We start from the raw sequence: 18797 nt of genomic DNA on the forward strand, positions 1-18797 counted from the left end.
CTTCAGGAAGCACTTGTAAATGGGGATGAGGGAGGAAAGGCCTTGGAGCCAAGCTGTACACAGATCTCCCCATCAGAATCAACCTCACTTTAAAATTAGATGAGGCCTCCATCTTTGGGGTGGCAGGGAGGGAGAAGGGTGGCAGTGACCCACTGGCAGCATCTCCTGCACAGAGCCTCATCAAAGTGAGCATCACAATTTGGGGCCTCTTCACAGAGGCGCATATAAAGTTGCCTTATCTCAAGTCAGACCCTTATCCATCTAGTTCCATACTGTCTATACTGAGAGGCAATGGCTCTCTCTGAGGTGTCAGAGAACAGCCATTCCTAACCCTACCTGGAGATGCCAGGATTTGAACCTAGGACCTTCTGTGTGCAAAGCAGATGCTCTACCACTGAGCCAGACTCCCCACCCCCAATCAGATTGAGTTTTACTGAGTCTGCTTCTGGACTCTCAACTTCTACAAGACACTTTGCTCTAGCTGTCCCTTGAAAACTACACTTGGAACAATTCCCTTGGATTCAGGATTTTTCCAAGAGCAGCTGTTAAAAGTCCTTTCTTTGCATGCATTCCTGGGCACATCCCCTATAGTGTTATATACCCAGGGGGAACTAACCAAAAAACGCTCCTGTTTATAATCCACAAGACATCCTTCTGTTTGTTATCCAAATCTGCAATTCATATTCAGTGGCCCAATCCTGTTCCTGATCATTCTGGGCTTCATTGGATTGTTAGAGTTGGCATTGTTAAGAGAAAAGGGAAAAATCCCACATCTGACTCAAGAATTTTACGAGAGAGAGAGAGAGAGAGAGAGAGAGAGAGAGAGAGAGAGAGAGAGAGAGAGAGAGAGAGAAGCAAATTAACTTCTTCTTATCCTGGGAACTTTCATAGCAACAGGAATTCTGAATCTGCTAGGAGTATTTATGGATCCGATGCTTCAATCACTTTCTGCCAGCAAAGCAGAAAGATACTAGCTCATATTGAAGTGGTGCTGGGAGAAAGCGTGGAGTGTTCCTCTGCTTTCACAATCACACATATTTTTATTTGCTTGAGGTTGTTGGTAACTGTTGCTTAGAGGAGGGCCAGGCACCATCCCCCAGACCTCTCTTTCCTCTATCAGCCCTAAGGCAAGCTGGGCAGATGTTCAGAATCCACAGTCAGTTTTACCCAGAGGCCATTCAAGATGCCAGGATGATACAAACTTGCATTCAGAGCCATTGTGAACCCTTTTATTTTCCGGGAAAGAGAGAGAGAGAGAGAGAGAGAGAGAGAGAGAGAGAGAGAGAGAGAGAGAGAGAGAGAGAAAGAAACTGATGGACAGACAGAGAGAGCGAACCAGCTAACAACCAGAATAAAATGTCACTGGATTCACCATGCCACAGTTTTGCAACTGGCACTTGAGAGGACCACATCTACAGGGAAAGCCCAGAACCATGTTTGTCTACAGTGCCAAAGGTACAGATCTTGTGAAGGAAGATGGGTTGTTTGGTTACTTGCATACAAATATGGAGGTGGAGGCTGGAATATGGATTCTTTCTGATCCTCAGGTTGGCCTGAAAATCAAAGAGGATGAAACTTCCACTTGTAGAATCATGAACGTTAGGTGAACCGACTCTGCGCGTATAGAGAAAACACAGAATTCTTATAAGACGCTATTGGCATAATAAAAAATTCTGCAATGAGGCCTTCACATTACAAAAATATATGAAAACTGGCCGCATCCATCCCATCCCTTACCAGACAGGATCCATTCATGCATAGGAGTACACCAGATTCCTCCTAATTCCTCCTCATGAGATTGTCCCAAGAAAATAAATCTCATGAGTTATCTGTTAGGATGTTTGCCTCCACAAATCCACTGTATTTGTGGAGGGATAAGTGACCCTCCCACTTACCACAACCCTAGCAGATTTCTGCCAGGCTTCCCAGAAGGCCTGTGAAAGGCTTCCCCTTATGCGCAAAAGGGCCTGTTGCTTCAGCAGAGCTATAAAGTTCTATTGGCATTATTTCAACTTAAAGACATTGTGCTCTAGATAGAATGAACGCAAGGCAGGTGTGCCAAAAGCCACCGGAAGATCACAGCCTCCAGCTTCCTGACATAATTCATTGGGGGAGATGCCTCCTCTCAAAGAGCTCAGCTCCCACCTTCCACTGCTGCTTCAACATCAAAACATAATGATGCATTTGCTTCCTCTCCAACAAGTCAACTGCTCTGTTGTTGCCTTGGCAGTTCTGCCATTTCATGTTGGCCACGAGCTTGACTTCACCCCGAAAATGAACCTGTGTTCTAAGGATGGCTGAATCTGTCAGTTTCAGTTTCTTTGTTTCTCGTTTTTTTCTGATTTTAAGTTCAGTTCTTCACATTCCCACAGCAAGGAATTTAGATTCTTTTTTAAAAAAATATTTTAGAAAAAAATCCTCATGGAAATTTGTCAGAATTTTACTGTGAATTTCCCTAAAAATTCACTTTCCTGAATTTTGTAACACAGTTCTCCAGCCAAGTAATGTGTACAGAAAGGCATACATTAAGGTTCAATGTGCATTAAGTTTCAATGTGCATAAAAATGCATATTAGTGCATATTACTAATATATTAGTGAAAAGGACAATTCAGAAAAGCATTATATTAAAAAAAACTGCAAAAAATGTGCATTTTAGGCTCCATTCACACTACAATGCTTACAAATATTCATGAGGACATTCCCCCCCCCAAAAAAAACAAATGCACAAACAGAGGTGGAGAAACTGAAATTGACAGATTAGCCCATCCCTATGCATGTCTCTATAAAGAAAGCCAGGCTGCATTTTGCTGGGCGTGGTGGTGGGAGAAACATGAACATTTGGGAGGGACCCTGCATTCGTTATCTGAAGGGGCCCTCTTGGGTCTCCCATCTACCTGAAATTAAGTAGGTGATGTCTGGAAAGAGACGCTGTTCAGCAATAGCATCTCTTGCCCTATGGAATGCCCTCTTCAGGGAGGCTTCCTTGGCGCAACTGTGGTTTTATTCCAGGAAGGACATTTTTATTTGCCTATGCATTCCAGCATGTAATGGGAGTGGGTGTTAACACTGTTTTATCTGCTTTGTTTATTTTATTTTATTGCTGTCTCGATTGAACCACATCTGTTTTAATTGCAGTTTTACACACTGCTGTTTTATCACTGTTATGCCCTGCAGCCTAAAACATTTCTTATATAAACTAGCATTTATATAGAAGGTTTCAGAGTTCTCAGCACATTTCACACACATCGTCACAGTAATCTTCAAACTTGCCACTTCTGTTGGGCCAGTATCCCCATATTACAGAAAGAGAAGACTGAGGCTGGGAGAAAACAGCCTTGCTAAACCTAAATAGGCAGTTTTGGAACCAGAGAATGTAAACTTAACCGTGGCAATGTGATCACTCTCAACATCTGTTGCAGTGGGGAAATATCTGAATTTATTTGTGGTTGGTTTTCTTTATTTCATTTAAAAAGGCATACCCTGCTTTGGGACCATCTGGCTCCCAAAGCTCCTTACAAAAAAACAAAAACATAAAAAAATCCATTTGTTGCTGTTGTTTTAAAAACTATTAAACTATTATTAAACAGGTCTGTAAAAAAGAACACCTTGTTTTCTGCCAGCTTTTGAATAAAAGGATAAAACCTACACAGTGGGTGCAAACATCCATAAAAACAAACTTTAAGTTAATAAAAATGGCTACAGGAGGATAATAATAACAGAGCAAAATAACAATGGCAAACTCAGCAGCCATGAAAACCGCAATAGCTTTGGAACGCTCCTGTGAGATTCTGATGCACGGACAGAGTGTTCGTCTAGTTCTCTCCTAGGCAAAGAAATTCATCTACAACACAGTACAAGAAATCTCCACAGTGCCCATGGAGAGATTTGACGTGATCTGTGAAAGGTAATATGGCAACTGCCCCATGTGCGATGCTCCACGCATGCTAGAGCATTTTGACTTGTGAATCAAGTCAACTCTCTGAAATAGATCGGACAAATCTTACATGGGAGATTCTTGAATGTGGGTTGGAGCAAATGCTGGTCCTACTCAGAGTTAGATCCACTGAAATTAATAGACATGGCTAATCATTAGTTTCACTGGGTCTATTCTGTGTAGAGGTTAGCTGGATACGGCCCTGTGGCTATTTTGACCTTGTGAATTAATTAACAGCGGTTGTTACTGAGCAAAATCTGCTAGGTTCCGAACTGGCGGCATTTCCCCCGGCAGAAACTTCGAAGCTTACCCTGGATCAGATTTCACAGGTTAAAACTCTGCCATAAGCACGACTTATAACCAAAACTCTCCTTGTCAAAAGCCCCCATCACCCTCATTCCTAAATATTACTTTTATTGAGTGTCTGGATGAAGAAGACCCCCAAAAGTCCATCCTCCCGCCTTTTAAACAGAAATTTGCTTAAAGTCATCTGGCACGGTTCGCTTTTGCTCTGAGGACAGAAGCCATCAAACCTTCCTCACCACAATGAAAAGTTTGGAACATCTAATGTGGCGATGAGGGCAGCCCACACCGGAGGGAGCTGGGCAGCAGGTAGAACTACTCCTACAGGAACTGCACGGTAATGATTTGGAGGTGTCCAAAGGTGCAGTTTAGGTGGGGATGAAAAGAAACATCCTGATGGATTGCAATCTAGTGTATGGATCAGAGGCAGCTTCCGGGTTCAAAGAAACTGAACCCAGACAAAAGCTTATGATGGAACAAATGTGGTAGTCTTGAAGTGCTGTAAGGCTCTTAATAATACTTCCAAACGGTCACTATTTGGAGCTGGGATTCAATCACATACAGGGAAATTCAGGTTGCAGAATTATGGTTGATTGGGAAGTCTTCCACAATGGAACCCACTTTCCCCAAATGTGGCTGTTTTTGTTGTTTGTTTTGCAATAAGGAAAGTGACAGAAAAAGGCCTCGGGAAATGTGCGATAATACAATGTCATCTATGCTTCCCGCCAAAAAAAAGAGTGAATGCTCATTAAATAGTCAATATCACTTAATCTCCATGCAAAGAAGCCAGAATAAATGCTTAATAAACAGGTTTCCTGGAACCACCCTTAATCTGTTGCAGTAGAAACAACAAGCGTGTCCACCTCTTTGGAAGTTGCATTAATGTGGTTATATCGTGCATATTTCCCATTGTCTCCCCACTGGACCGTGCGTCAAATCCTGCTGCCATAGGAATGGCAAGTAACTTCCATTTTTTAATAGAAAAATATTAATCCCAGTCACCACCTCCAAAATCCCTCCTAAGTAACTGGCAATGCTATATTATTAAAAGTTTATATTTGAAATGCCTTTACTAGCAACAACACATCAGATATAGCCTCATCAATTGCAGGTGGTGGAGTCTGATTTTCTCTCTCTTCAAAGCAAACAAAAGTTTCCATAGCGTGTTTAGACCCTGCAATTGAGTAACACTTTTATTAAAAACAAAAGTTTCCCTGTATACAAAAATCAGATATCAGCTCATAACTCTTACAAGCACATGTTCTTTTTAAGGAATGTTAATATCTAAACACTGTCTGCCCAATGCACCATCACAAACTGTTTGGAAATAAAATTATTTGTATGCTTTATGGCAACTATAATAAAATAGCCTGTTTGATAAGATCTATAAAAAGCAAAATAGTTTGTTTGTTTTTGTAAGTGTTTAACAATTTGTTATTTTGAATAGCAATATTGCAAATGGTTTCCTAAAATATATTCACTTGCTGCCCTGAAGAGATGCTATCTTGATTTCAAAAGGGGTTGTTTTTCTTTTTTCCTAAGCACTGACAAGCAATGGGAACCTCGAAAAATAATAAAACAAGGAATTTTAATAAATACATTCAAAATGCTCAGGGTTCCCCAAAGGGTTAATGCAAGCTAATTGAAAAGCGGAATCCTTGGCAGCCGTCCAGGCCACAGTTACACATGCCTGGTGAACTTAAGCATATCCATTTAATTAACACATAGGTGTGGGTTAAATGGCACGCTTCTTGTTGGTACATTTTTGCTTCACAAGCTTAAGTGGCAGAAAATGCACGCCTGCAGAAAGGGAATGTCTAGTGAGGTACGGTAATCTAGGAAATGAAAAGTGCTGCAGAGTTTTCTTTGAAAGCATCTGTGCTCTGCTGGCTTTAGCACGCAGACAGTGGGCTGGATCCAGACACAGTAAGCTGAATTTAAAGCCCCGTTGAAACCCATGGGGCAAAAGTTAGCTGCAACTCAAGTCTCCTTGATTTCAGTAGGAACTAAGTGCAACTAAATTGGCCTGCACCCATTGAGCCCAATCCGTCCATCAATAGCTTCTCCTGCTCGTGGGAATGAATGGCACCCCTGCTGTGCTCTAGCCCATTAATTGCAACGGAGCTTGCAGAGAAGAAGGTCCCTGAGGGATTGGCTCCCTTGACATGAATGAAAACATTTTCTTTGGCTTTTAACCCCTGAACTGAACTATTAACCCTGCAGCACTTTTTAAGAAAGGAAAGGGGGAGGGGGGAGAAAACGGGAAGAGAGAAGTGATTTTACAGTTCTCCATTTCATGCATGCAGTGCACATTAACAGGAAAGTCTATTTAAAAAAACAAAACCTCAGACGGGATACAGATGCGTATTTCCGAGGACCTGTTAAATTCCTGGTATTTATTCCCAAGAGGTAACACAAGCTAATTTCCAAATCTGCAACATACAAACCAGATTTTAATTACCTTTCTGGTCTATTTCCTTGATGCGCTCCCTTCTGAAGTACAGAGTGGGGATTCCCCCCTGACTGTCTGGCATGGGAGTTAATTCCCCTACCTGCTGAGGCTTAGCGGATAACATCAGTGAGCGGTGCTCCTTCGCCCGGTGTTGCCTTACAGAACCCACGGGGCTTCTTTTGCAGCAGGGGTAGATTTCCAGGTGCACAGCTTATGGGGAGCCTTGCCGCTTGCAGATTTTTACTTTTTTATTTTAAAAAATATACAAAAACATTCAGAGCAGCTCACCCCAGGCCGTTCCACAATCCACCCAGCAACGGTGAGGAGCTCTTCCTTCCAAAACAATGCTCCCACTTCCCTCTGTTTTGCAGACCCACATTCTCCCTTTTGCCTGGTGCTATTCCCTCCCTGCGACAGCCTTCAGGACTGGGGGAAAGCACTCAGATTCTGGAGAGAGAGAGATCACTGGGTTAAAAAGCACCGGAGTCCAGGTTTCCGAGAAGGCAGGGAGTCTCTCCCCATGGCAGGCTTCTGCCCATCGCTCTTTTGCAGGGCAGCCCACCTGCAGCCATCCTTCCACAGGTCCTACAGTGTGACCGTCGTCCTCGTCCTCAGAGGAAGAGGCATGAAAAAGCCTCTCTGGTGTCTGCTGATGACTTCACCTCATTAGCATGCTTCTGATAGTTCCCTCAGACTGTCTTTTCTGCTTTCTTTTTTTAAACTGACTTTAAGACTCTCTGCTAATCAAAATTCTGGAGTGCTTAACCATTTCCTCACTCTGAGAGGAGAGGCAAAATTCCAGTGAGGTGAGCAGAAGGGAGCATTGGGTGAAGGTGGGGAGAAGAACACAAGAGTGAAAGCTCCAGCTCCAGCACATGGGCCAAGAGCAATAAATTCTATCAATGTCCATGGCTCATCGCCTGGAAACATATTCCTAACCCAAAGGTGGCTGAAATGAGACAGGGGCAGACTGGTGCTAGACTATGTTCTGGGGCCTTGCGTCGTAACTCTTTGACCCGTGCACTCTTACTGCATTTCTAGCATGGAGATGCCAAAATTAGTCCCTTCCCGGCAGGCCGATCAGGCTTTTGAATGTTCATAGTCAGCCGTGTGGCCACTGAAAACCAGTCGTGGAGGTAGAACATGGACATTGTGACAAGTACACATTGACAGCCTTATCATCCATTCTATAGTAGCCTTGCCACTAATCCAGCTCTTGCTGGTGGGGTTCCCCCAAATTCAAGGAGGGACTATGTCAAAGTAACTTTGAACACGGAAGTTCTTAGGTTCAATTACCAACATCTCAGGCAGGGCTGGGAAAGACACCACCACCACCACCACCCCGCTTGAAACCCTGGCAGGTCTAGCCCAAAACATTTTGCTACTCTGGGGTGAAGGACAATATCATTCAATGTGCAGAAGCCAACTGGGCTGGTAGTTCAATCTCAGTCCAATACCCAAAGGCAGCAGGACAGATAATGTGGCACACACAGCCCTGCCCTCAAACAGACGGGTACAGCCAAAGTGCTCCGGAGAAACAGCCGGGAGGTCAGCACTCCCAGTTGGTGTCACCTGAGGCAGTCACCTCACTCTGTCTAAAGGAAGGGCTGGCCCTGATCCCAGGAAAAGCCTTGCTAGATGGAACAATGTTCTGGCTCTGTTCCCAGCCCACTGCCCACAGCTCCAGCTGACAGGTAATAGTCTGAATGCCTCTGGATACCCCACTCATCCTGACTTGACATGTCACTTGTCAACATAGAGGGTTTCCTGACTTCCAAAGGAGCAATTTCTAATGAGATGACACATCCCATGAGAGGCCAGAGGAAACTTCTGAATATTTTAATCAACCCTGGAGAGAGGAATCAATTGAAGAATGATAGAATGGAAAAGATTTTGGGTCCTGCATAAATACAGATCCCTCTTCCCTTTTTCAGGGTGTCTTTATCCACCTATGGAAACCAGCTCTCCTTATGCTTTAGGAAGTAGAACTCAGGAAAATTACAGGATATCCCACCATTGCATCAGCAAAATGCTCTTTAAACAGATGCTGCTGTGGATTCTGCCCCCCCCCCCACATGGCTGTAACATTCAAAGCTTGGAGCTGAAAGGCCATGACCAATGTGGCACTCACAACAGGGCCTTCTTGTTGGTGGCTCTCCATTTGTGGAATGCCCTCCTTGGCGAAGTGTGTCTGCCTCCCTTGTTATTAACATTCAGGAAGAATTTAAAAACATTCCTGTTCACCCAGGCATTTGATGGCTGAAACATACCACTGCTGATAACCTGCAAATTATGAGCTGCGAGAGAGACTGTTTAAAAATGTTTTGAGATGCCCTTTGATGTTTTAAAAAGTTTTAAATGTGTTTTCATTTTATGTTTAATTATTTTGCTACTTTTGTTTGCTAAGCTCCTTTGGAAAGGAAGGGTGGAATAGAAATTTAATCAAGAATAAATCAATAGAAACATGCATCATTAACATGAAAGTGTTGCCCATCCCAGTATCGGGAGGGGGGCAATGATCCAATGCTGTGCAGTTGCAGACATTTAAACGTGACAGCCATGCCACAGCATCAAGGCCATGTGTCACACCACATGGCTGCAACAGTTAAAATGTCCTTGAATGTGATCCAAGACGGCACTCAGCACTCCAGCTTTTAAATTGTGTGTAAACAGTACAGATGTATGGAATGCCCTCTTGAAACATCCCCTCCAGGAGTATCACATGTTGTTCGCTTTTATTTGCATCATGTGGATTAGATAGATTTTGATTTCTCCCCCACCTGGTTAGAGAACAGTGGTCAAATCACGTTTTCCACAAGATGCAATTTCTAGCTCTAAATCTGATTCAACATCCCCCTAATCTTTTTTCTTTTCTTTTTTAAGAACACTCAGCAGCTATGAAAGGTCAACAAAAAGGGGTAAACAAAAAGGACCACGCCTTGCGAAGAAACGCAGATGGCAAACTCTATCCCTATGTCCAGTGGCAGAGCTTCATGGGGGGGGGCAGAGAGTAGGCAGGGGCAGGGCTGGCACACATCCTGGGGGCGCCCAGCGCAGGCGGGGGGCAGCCACGATGGCACCCAGCTGGGATTGCACTGCCGGGGGCGGTACGCTCCCCCCGCACCTCTCTTCCTCCGCCAGTGCCTAAATCCTCTCTAGCAACCCTGTTACAGAACATTAATATGGCAACTTCCAGAAAGAAGTGGGAGAATATTTCAGTCAGGGGCACTCTGTTGCTGATCCAAATGACACCAAGAGAACTTTGGCAGGAGATGCCAATTTAAACTTCTGAAGAGCACTTTATCACTAAATTTGATTATATTTGTTTGAAGGGTAATCAGGACTAGGGGTTCTGAGCTAAAAAAAGAAAACCCTCCCAAAAAAACCTTTACCCTGTTTACAGACAGAGGAGGAGATTTGGCCAAATATTCATCAACGGAAGGTAGAATTCTCTAACAATCAGGGATATGGCACATATATATATATATATATATATATATATATATATATATATATATATATATGAAAGTTCCATTCTGATAAATTTTGGCTCAGTTAACACTGAATGAAACAATATACTCAGTTCACACTGGAAGGTGAAGGAAGCAGTGGGTTAAAGGAGGGCTGGAAGGCGACTGGAAGATTCCTTCAACAGTATTAAATAATATTAATATTAATCAATAATTAAATTAATAATTACATTTTAATTAGCAATTATAATAATTATAATAAATCTGCCTTTGAGTTTCTTCCAGCTCTAAATCAGTGTGATCAAATTGCAACCGTAACATACTACCAGTATGACTCAAAAGCACCACACAACTGGCATCTGTGTGTGCGCTCATATGCACCCTCTTCCACACATGTGGCACTGGGCGATCTGCCCAGAACTATCACAGCTTTGGGCCAACACCATCAACCCTGGAAGCATTAATGTCACCCGATTAGCATTACAAGAAAAACACAGTCCCTCCCACACTCTTATTCAATTAGCACCCCTCCGCTACAAATGCAACAAAAAAACCTACCCAAAACAAAACAAAAACTGGCCCCCGGGAAGCTTTGAAACCTAATCGAGGCCTCATGTGCAGGAGCGGTGAGAGCGCATAAAGGCGCAATGGTGAGAAGAACAGCTGCGGGACCCGGCAATACTGGAGGCCGTGTTCGGACGGAACAGGAATGACCTCAGGGAAGCGAGGCTCTCTTGGACATCCATTTCACTGCACAGGAGATGACCCACATATTTGACAACTGATTCACAGCCTCAGCTGTGCGCTGAGATGCTCTGAGAGGCTGAGAGGAATCCAAGGTTAGGGAGATGTGGGGCTCCCTCTGGAATGGAAACCTGGAGAGTCTAAAGTGTTTCACTCCGAACGCATGGATCGTTCCCACCCCCCTGCCCCCCACCTCAGGCTTGCTGAGGATTTCTCTGGCAGGAAATGCGGCCTGTGTTAAACGACAGGCCTGACGTGTAGGAAACCTCACCTGCAGAGTTCACAAGCATTCCTTTTACTTCCTCCCCTGGCAGCATAAAGCGTGACATAGTTCAACAGATGACGCTTTCACTGTCATGGTCATGCTACACTGGCAAACACTCTGCCTGTTGAATTTCTATCCTTCGCACAGGCGCTAAAAAGACATAAAGTCTGATGAAATGACTCATAAGACTACTGGATTCTTTTTTACATATTCATGCATTTGAATCATCTGAATTCTTATTTTTATGCTGCTATTTTATTGGTTCTAAGTTCTACTTTGACTTTTAATGGTATCATTGCTCCTATCTTGTACACCATTTGGAGATTTTAACAAAATATATTAAGTGGTGTATGAATGTTTTCAAATAATTGAAATCTAAATAAATAAATAAGTGGCAAACTTAAGATTTGGAAGTAGTGGTTGTTACTGTTATCTCTTATAATGTTACCTATTATTATCTATTGGGTTTATATCTCAACTTTTTCTCCAGTTAGCTCAAGGTGGCATACATGGTTCATTTAATCCTCACAACAATCCTGTGAGGCAGGTCATGATTTGGGGGCAAAACCATCCAGGTATTTTCCCCACTAGGATGACAGGCTGGAGGCAACAGAGGGGAAGGAGGTCTGTAGTGCCGCACTGGAGATTCAAGACAGATCAAAGATGTGCAAACCAGCGCTATGGCACCCTGACTGTGCCGCTGTCATCTACGGTAAGCTCACGGTACAGAATGACCCACCCAAACAACCCACTCTTACTACAGGGCCCCATTCCTGGTTCCTGAGGAACAATACATTTTTGGGATTCCCAGCCTTCATCTTTCTACCACTTTGTGTATACAGTGGTACCTCGGGTTAAGTATTTAATTAGTTCTGGAGGTCCGTTCTTAACCTGAAACTGTTCTTAAACTGAAGCACCACTTTAGCTAATGGGGCCTCCAGCTGCCGCTGTGACGCTGGAGCACGATTTCTGTTCTCATCCTGAAACAAAGTTCTTAACTCGAGGTACTATTTCTGGGTTAGCGGAGTCTGTAACCTGAAGCGTATGTAACCCGAGGTACCACTGTACTCTATGCAAAAAACACAATGCTGATTCTGTTAACCAGAAATCTTAATTTTTCAGCCTCTATAACATGTGCAAACATGCATAAAATTAATTTTGGCTTCTGCTAGCCATGGGAAAGAAGAAACTCAGTGCAGGGAACGAACATAGCTCAAAGGTAGAGCACTCGTGCTCTGAATCGAACCATCGCTTTTCTGACTGGGACTGATGTTGAACTACAGCCCAAAACACCAAGTTGTACACAAAACTGAGTTAGATGCACTAATATGTTCCATAAAGGAAGGTACACTGTGCCATCTCCTGATCACCATGAATACTGCTCAGTACTCCCCTTTTTCATTCTCATTTCTGGTTTCAATGCATCAAATAAGAGTATAAGAAGAGCTCTCAATCTGGATTGGGCCAATGGCCCATTTGGTCCAGCATCCTATTCTCAAAGTGACCAACCAGACACATATGGGAAGCTCCAAAGCAGATCCTGAGTGCAACAGCACTCTCCCTTTCGGCCCCCAAAGTTCAATTATTATATAGAGACATTGCACAGCAGATACATGATGACTGTGACCCTGGGAGCCAGAAGGCATCACACATACTTTCAGGTTTATATTTGAAGGCATAAAAAAGGATGGAATATGAATCAGCAACTGGAGTTCCTTACACCAAATCCAGCCCCTGACTGCCTCCCCCCTCCCCCCACCAGCTACAAACCAAGAAGTAAAAGAAAGAGTGTGGATGCATAATCTACCGCAACAATGTATAAAAGGGGGGGGGAGCGACGGGATTAGAGGCCATGTTCAAAGCAGGCTTCTAGCCCATCCTGCTGCTCGTCAGGGACTAGAAACTTGAACTTTCTTTCTTTTCTTTATTTGAAGCTGAAATGTTTGGGGTGCTGGATTCTGTGCCCAGGATTACATTCTGCATTGGCAGAACACTCAGCCCAACAGACCCTTCATCTCAAATATTTTGCCTTTCTTTTGAAGATGGAGCAATGGGCTGGCTCTGTTGTCCATAGCAGTCTGCCCGTGCAGGTCACATATTTTACAGAGTGTGTCAGCGAGGACATCTTTCCCTCACACCCGGGTTTCTCAGCAGGTTGCCGCAAGAGTTCTCTTGCAAGTTTTCCAGCTGCATTTCATGGACGCCAGCCCAAACATCCTGGGGTGCAGCGAAGCCTCCTCAGTTCCCAAGAAATCCAGTGCAGTTGAAGGACCTGTCAGCTTCACACCTGGTGTAAGTGCAGCCCTGGTATGTAAAGGAGGGGGGAAACCATTCCAGCATGCAGCCAGCTCTTAAGGGAGTATTCTGCATGCCTGCAGGATTATCACACAAGGGTGGGGTTTGGTATTCTGTCCATGATCCGGCATTTTGGGGTGGACAAAGAGACAAGGAGCTGTCAGGAAAGAGCCCACAGGAGGATGCAATATAAATAGGCTTAGGGCTCATCCACACTTCTGCTTATCCCATGCCTAGAAAGCAGGGGTTCGAGCAGTTTTCCCCTGCCCCACTCCATTCCCAGGGGAAAACCACTTTTCAGTGCTAAATCGGAGCAAATGTCAATCTGGAGATAACTCAAATTGCCTTTTGCTCGATTGAGAGCTAAAGAGCAAAGGAAGTATGGATAAGCCCTTGCTTTGAACTAGGCTTAGCTATGGGATGGGGCCCACATTCCTAACTAGGGACTAGAAGCTTGATGATTTTTGTGGTTTTTGTGTGCGTGCGTTTAAAAAAGATGGCCGAACTTCTTCCTTTTTTTGCAGGTAGAAGCAACTCCAAAGAGCTCTCCAGGGTTTCAGGCAGCTGCAGTGTGTGTCTTTTTTATTCCTACGTGGAAGCACCAGGGATTGAACCCGGGACCCTTTGGCAAGCAAAGCAGATGCCTTACAACTGAATTGCAGTTCTTTCCTATGCAGTGCTACAAAGAAAGTCACAGTTACCTACTTTGAGACCCCCCTCAACCCCCCCCCCAAACTATTGTATAGCTTCAAAAGTACTACGAAAACATAATGATCTGGGCAGACACTTAACAACAGTTTCAGAACCTCCAAGTGTCCCTATTTTCCAGGGACAGTTCTGGATTTACAGAAGCTATCCCACTTTCTGATTTGTTCCCAAAATGTCCCATTTTGCCTTAACATCCCTATTTTCAGCAGAGAAATATTGGACGGTATGGTAGGATGTCCCTATTTCATTGGAGAAATGTTAGAGGGTATGGAGTTATATGGCCCCTGAGCCATCTGAAGGCAGTCCTGTTTAGGGAAGTTTTTGAATTTTTAATGTTTTTATATATGTTGGAAGCCACCCGGAATGACTGAAGCAACCCAGCCAGATGGGTGGGGTATTATTATTACAGTATTATTGAATAGGACGCCATGTTGGAGGGTATGCAGTTTTACTATGGGAAATGCAGCAATATAATATATTTCTCTTTACTGCACTCACACTTTATTGATGATATCTGAATGACTGGGGTTTATTAATTATGACTAACCCAAGTGCCTTTAGCAGAAAAAGGAGTGAGCTATTTGTTTTTTAAAAAAACAAAACAAAACGCAGCAGTCACGAAGCTGGTAAGTATAGGAGAAGCAAAAAGCCACAGAGAATCACCAGCCTAATCACTTTGTTTATTGACCAGCATGAGTACAACACAACCATTGCATCACTCAAAAATTGGGCGGCACTGCTCAGCCTCCTCCTATTCCTGATGGGAAGGAAATAGCCTTGAAGCTCGTGATGCCTGGGACCAGAAGAAGAGCCCTACAGCAGCATCAGGCCAAAGGAGGCCTCTCTAGTCTTCCATCCTGTTACCACAGTGGCCAGCCAGATGCCTCCTCTGGAAAGCCCAGAAGCAGGACTTGAACACAACTGCAGCAGCTCCCTCCAGGGGTGATTCACAGCAACTGGCATTCAGATGCTGCTCCTCAGCTGGAGCCGACAGTTTGGTTTCCTTCGCCCTGTCTCCTGCTTCCAGCCAATCTTGCATAACTTGTGAAAGCAGAAGGAAGGCAAATCAAGAATGGAAACAGCCCTGAGCTAACCATCAAATCTGCATCACCACAACAAATCTGGAGCAATAGAGTGGGTATCTCTGGGATAATTACGATGGCAGGTATTTCACCAACAACGCACTCTGGAGAATGACCACCTGCCCCAAAAGCAAACACAGCCAGCCCAGTTAACCACAAAGACTATGGATTGCATGCGATGCTATTCCTACTCAAAGTAAACAATGCCCCTGACTAACATAGGCCCATTAATTTCTGTAGGTCTGCTTGAGTACAACTCAAGCCACATCATACATGTAAAACACTACGCTACCACTTTAAAGTCATCCCCCAAAGAATTATGGGAGCTGCATTTTCTAAAGGGTGCTGAGAGTTGTTGGGAGACCCCCATTCCCCTCTCAGAGCTACAATCCCCAGAGTTCCCTGTGAAGAAGGATCAATTGTTAAACCACTGTTGCTTTCTGAAAGGAATAGGGGGTCTCCTAACACCTCTCAATACCCATAACAAACCACATAATTGTTTGGAGGAAACCAGGACTGTTTAAAGTGGGCTTGTAGTGCTTTAAATGTATGGCGTGAATGGGGCAGTAGATAGGTGCTACCTCTATCTTTGAGAAAATACAGAAAGTGGTGGAGTCAGTGGAATATGATGAGTTGGTGAAGGTAGCTCCCTCCCTCACACCTCTCCACTTTTTGTCCTTGCAGAACCCAGCAGACAAATCTTCTCTTCCTTCCTTCACTTGCAACAAAGGCAACTTTAGAATAAATACACAGGAGAGAGCCAGGCCAACACATTCTTTTTTAAAGACTACAAAAGACTTGGTGGTGTTAGGGGGATGTGAGTTAAAACATGGTATCCACAAAACAGTGCTTGCAAATAAACCATGCTGTATCAGGCAAGAGCGTGCCAGACATGCAGGCAGACTAACAGACTGCCCAAACCTCATAGTGGCTGCATACACACCATACATTGAAGCTGGAACTCACTGGAACTCAGTTCTGGCACTTCTCAGGTGGGCACCATTGCCATTCTAAGAGAATGAGGAAGGCGTACATGATGAGTTCCGGCACCTCTTTATCTAGAAAAATAGCACTGCATTTAAGGCACCTTTAAGGCACCTCACTTCCCCCCAAGAATCATGGAAACTGTAATTTATGATGAGAACTGTAGTTCTGGGAGGGGTAAACAACAGTTTCCTCAAATCTTTGGATGTATGGTGTGTAGTGTGCAGCCAGTTTGTTGCCCAATGACAGCCAGCAAAATGGGATCCACTTTCGCATATTCACTGTTGAGTTATACTTAATAGAACATTATTAATCCTAAAATGACAATTCACCGAGCAACAGACATAGTGTTGCCTTAGCATTGCTACTAAATGAAAATTGTTTATTTTTACACTTGTTCGTAGCTGAAAGACTGAGAAACTACTGAAAACCAGTAGTTATTGTTTTTTTAAATGATGGCAAGCACTGCATAGCCAAGCTACCCAGAGCAGTAGACACTTCTGGGAGCAATCTAGAAAACCAATGAAACAGACTAGAAAGTGAACAGAATGTCCCTGCTCCACAGAGAGCTTCCTTGCATACAGCTGGCCAAAAATATCTTTCTTACTGAAAAATGCTCTTGCCTCTCTCCTGCCACTTTGCAGCACTCATGGAAATTGATCAAATGTGTGTGTCATCAGGAGAAGGCATTTTATCCAGGCACCGCATGTAAGTGCTCCTTTAGTTTGGTCAGCCTTAGCTGGAGTCTAATATGGCAGCAACAGCTTTGCCACAACTCGCCTGGGATGACCTCATGATCCACCTGAGGGCCCCAACCTACTGGATGAAGGCAACCCAAACATCATGTGAGGCTTAGCTCACTTGCTGGAGTCTGTTGCGGGTGAGGGGACAGAAACAGCTTTCTGCTGTGCACCCATCCACTCTGTCTCTCTGGACTGGGTTGCATCCTGGTTGCAAATTGTTTTAACTGATTTCAATATTGTATTATGATATCATTGTAACCCACCATGGGACCCTATGGTGAAGGGTGTGACAATGACAGGTTTACCTGTTCCAGTGCAAGGGTGGCACATTTAGTTTTGAAGTGGATATTCCTTACTAGGAAGTGGCCAGGAGATGGGAATGTGCTGTATACATTCCATACAGCTTAGCTGCAAGGAAGTGAGGAGACCATTAGGTAATTAAAAATTGGCCAAAGAATTGCTGGTGGCTGTACTTAATTAAGGACACACATTGTGTGTGTGTGTGTGTGTGTGTGAGTGAGAGAGAGAGAGAGAGAGAGAGAGAGAGAGAGAGAGAGAGAGAGACTGAGACTGTACACCATGGAGGATGTTCCCAGGCAAGTCTGAGTTTCATGGACATATTGTACTGATTTCTCAGTCTACTCTGAGAGCTTTCGCAGTCATTTACCGAGCGTTATTTGAAAAATTCACAACAGACGGCAAGATTCCACCCTGGGTTTGTTTGCTTCCAAATTTACATCCAAAAGGAGACTTGCAGCAGCAGCACTGGGCGAGTCCGCCTGTCCCCCTCCATTTCAGCAAAGGACAATGCCGAAGTGATGGTCACGTGCCTCACCAGAGCTGGGCGCCCTCCACACCAGTGCTGCTGCTGCTGCAGGTCACATGAGGGCTGGTGTGCAAGAGAGCCAAGCAAGATGCTGTCATGAAATTGTGTGCACGCAATGAAGCGTGACTCCAGAGCCAGGCTGGGCCAACAAATGCAAGGAACATGCTCTTGGCTTTGCAGGAGTGATGGAACAGGGATGGAGAGAGGGAATTCGGGCTATAAAAAGAGACAAAGAGGATCAGCAGATGAAATTAAAAACCTGCCAGAAAGCAATCAACCAACGAAAGCCCATCTGAACAAGTGGAACATTTTCTATTTCTTCGCTAGAAGAGCTGGAAAGGTAGTGGTGAGAATGATAAAAGCTGAAGGTGTGGAAGGCAAGTGACAGATACTGGTGTGGTATGTGGAGAGTCATTGGCCAGCCCCAAAAGTCTAGCATGGAAGAAACTCTCTCTGGTGTTAAGAACTTAAGAAGAGCCTGGTGGATCAGGCCTGTGGCCCATGTAGTCCAGCACCCTGTTCTCACAGTGGCCAACCAGATTTCTGCAAGAAACCCACATGCAGGATTCAAACACAAAACCACTCTCCTCTCCTGTGGCTTCCAGCAACTGGCATTTGGAAGCATTACTACCGTCAACTGTGGAGGCAGAGCCTAGCCATCATGGCCAGTAGTTTTATCTGTGCTGGCCTATTCACTGGAGCTCTGCAGTTCCTTGATGCTCCAGGGGCAAATGTTTGCCCTTCCAGCCACATAAGACAAGCATTCCTGATGGGCAAAATTCCTTTGGAGAAAACTCAGTGTTTTTTTCTCCCCGCCTCCCAACAGTTTGGGCTCCTATCTGAACTACTTGGCAGCCTAGTTGGAGAATGGCCACAACTTCCTTTTGAAACTGGGCACAGCTTCAGTCTCCCTCCCTCCCTCCCTCCCTCCCATCCATCTGCCCCTTGGCACTTTCCCCATTTTTTGGAGCACACTACTGTTAAAAACAG

At 44.3% G+C, this 18797-nt stretch overlaps 1 protein-coding gene across 9 annotated transcripts in view; it reads right to left on the reverse strand.

Annotated features, from left to right (window-relative positions):
* The window catches only part of ZNF469 (zinc finger protein 469), a 270776-nt gene that overhangs the window by 95445 nt on the left and 156534 nt on the right, over positions 1-18797 (reverse strand). Inside the window, exon 1 of one of the 9 annotated variants that reach the window (XM_081920135.1) lies at positions 6791-7315. The exons of 7 other annotated variants lie outside the window; for them this stretch is intronic. The gene's annotated coding sequence lies outside the window, so the exon portion shown is untranslated. Of the gene's footprint in view, positions 1-6699; positions 7316-18797 lie in introns of those variants that run through there. One more of the 9 variants, XM_081920133.1, reaches the window with a different exon arrangement.

This window comes from Podarcis melisellensis (genome assembly GCF_964234715.1).
Source record: "Podarcis melisellensis genome assembly, chromosome: 8".
NCBI lineage: Eukaryota > Metazoa > Chordata > Lepidosauria > Squamata > Lacertidae > Podarcis > Podarcis melisellensis.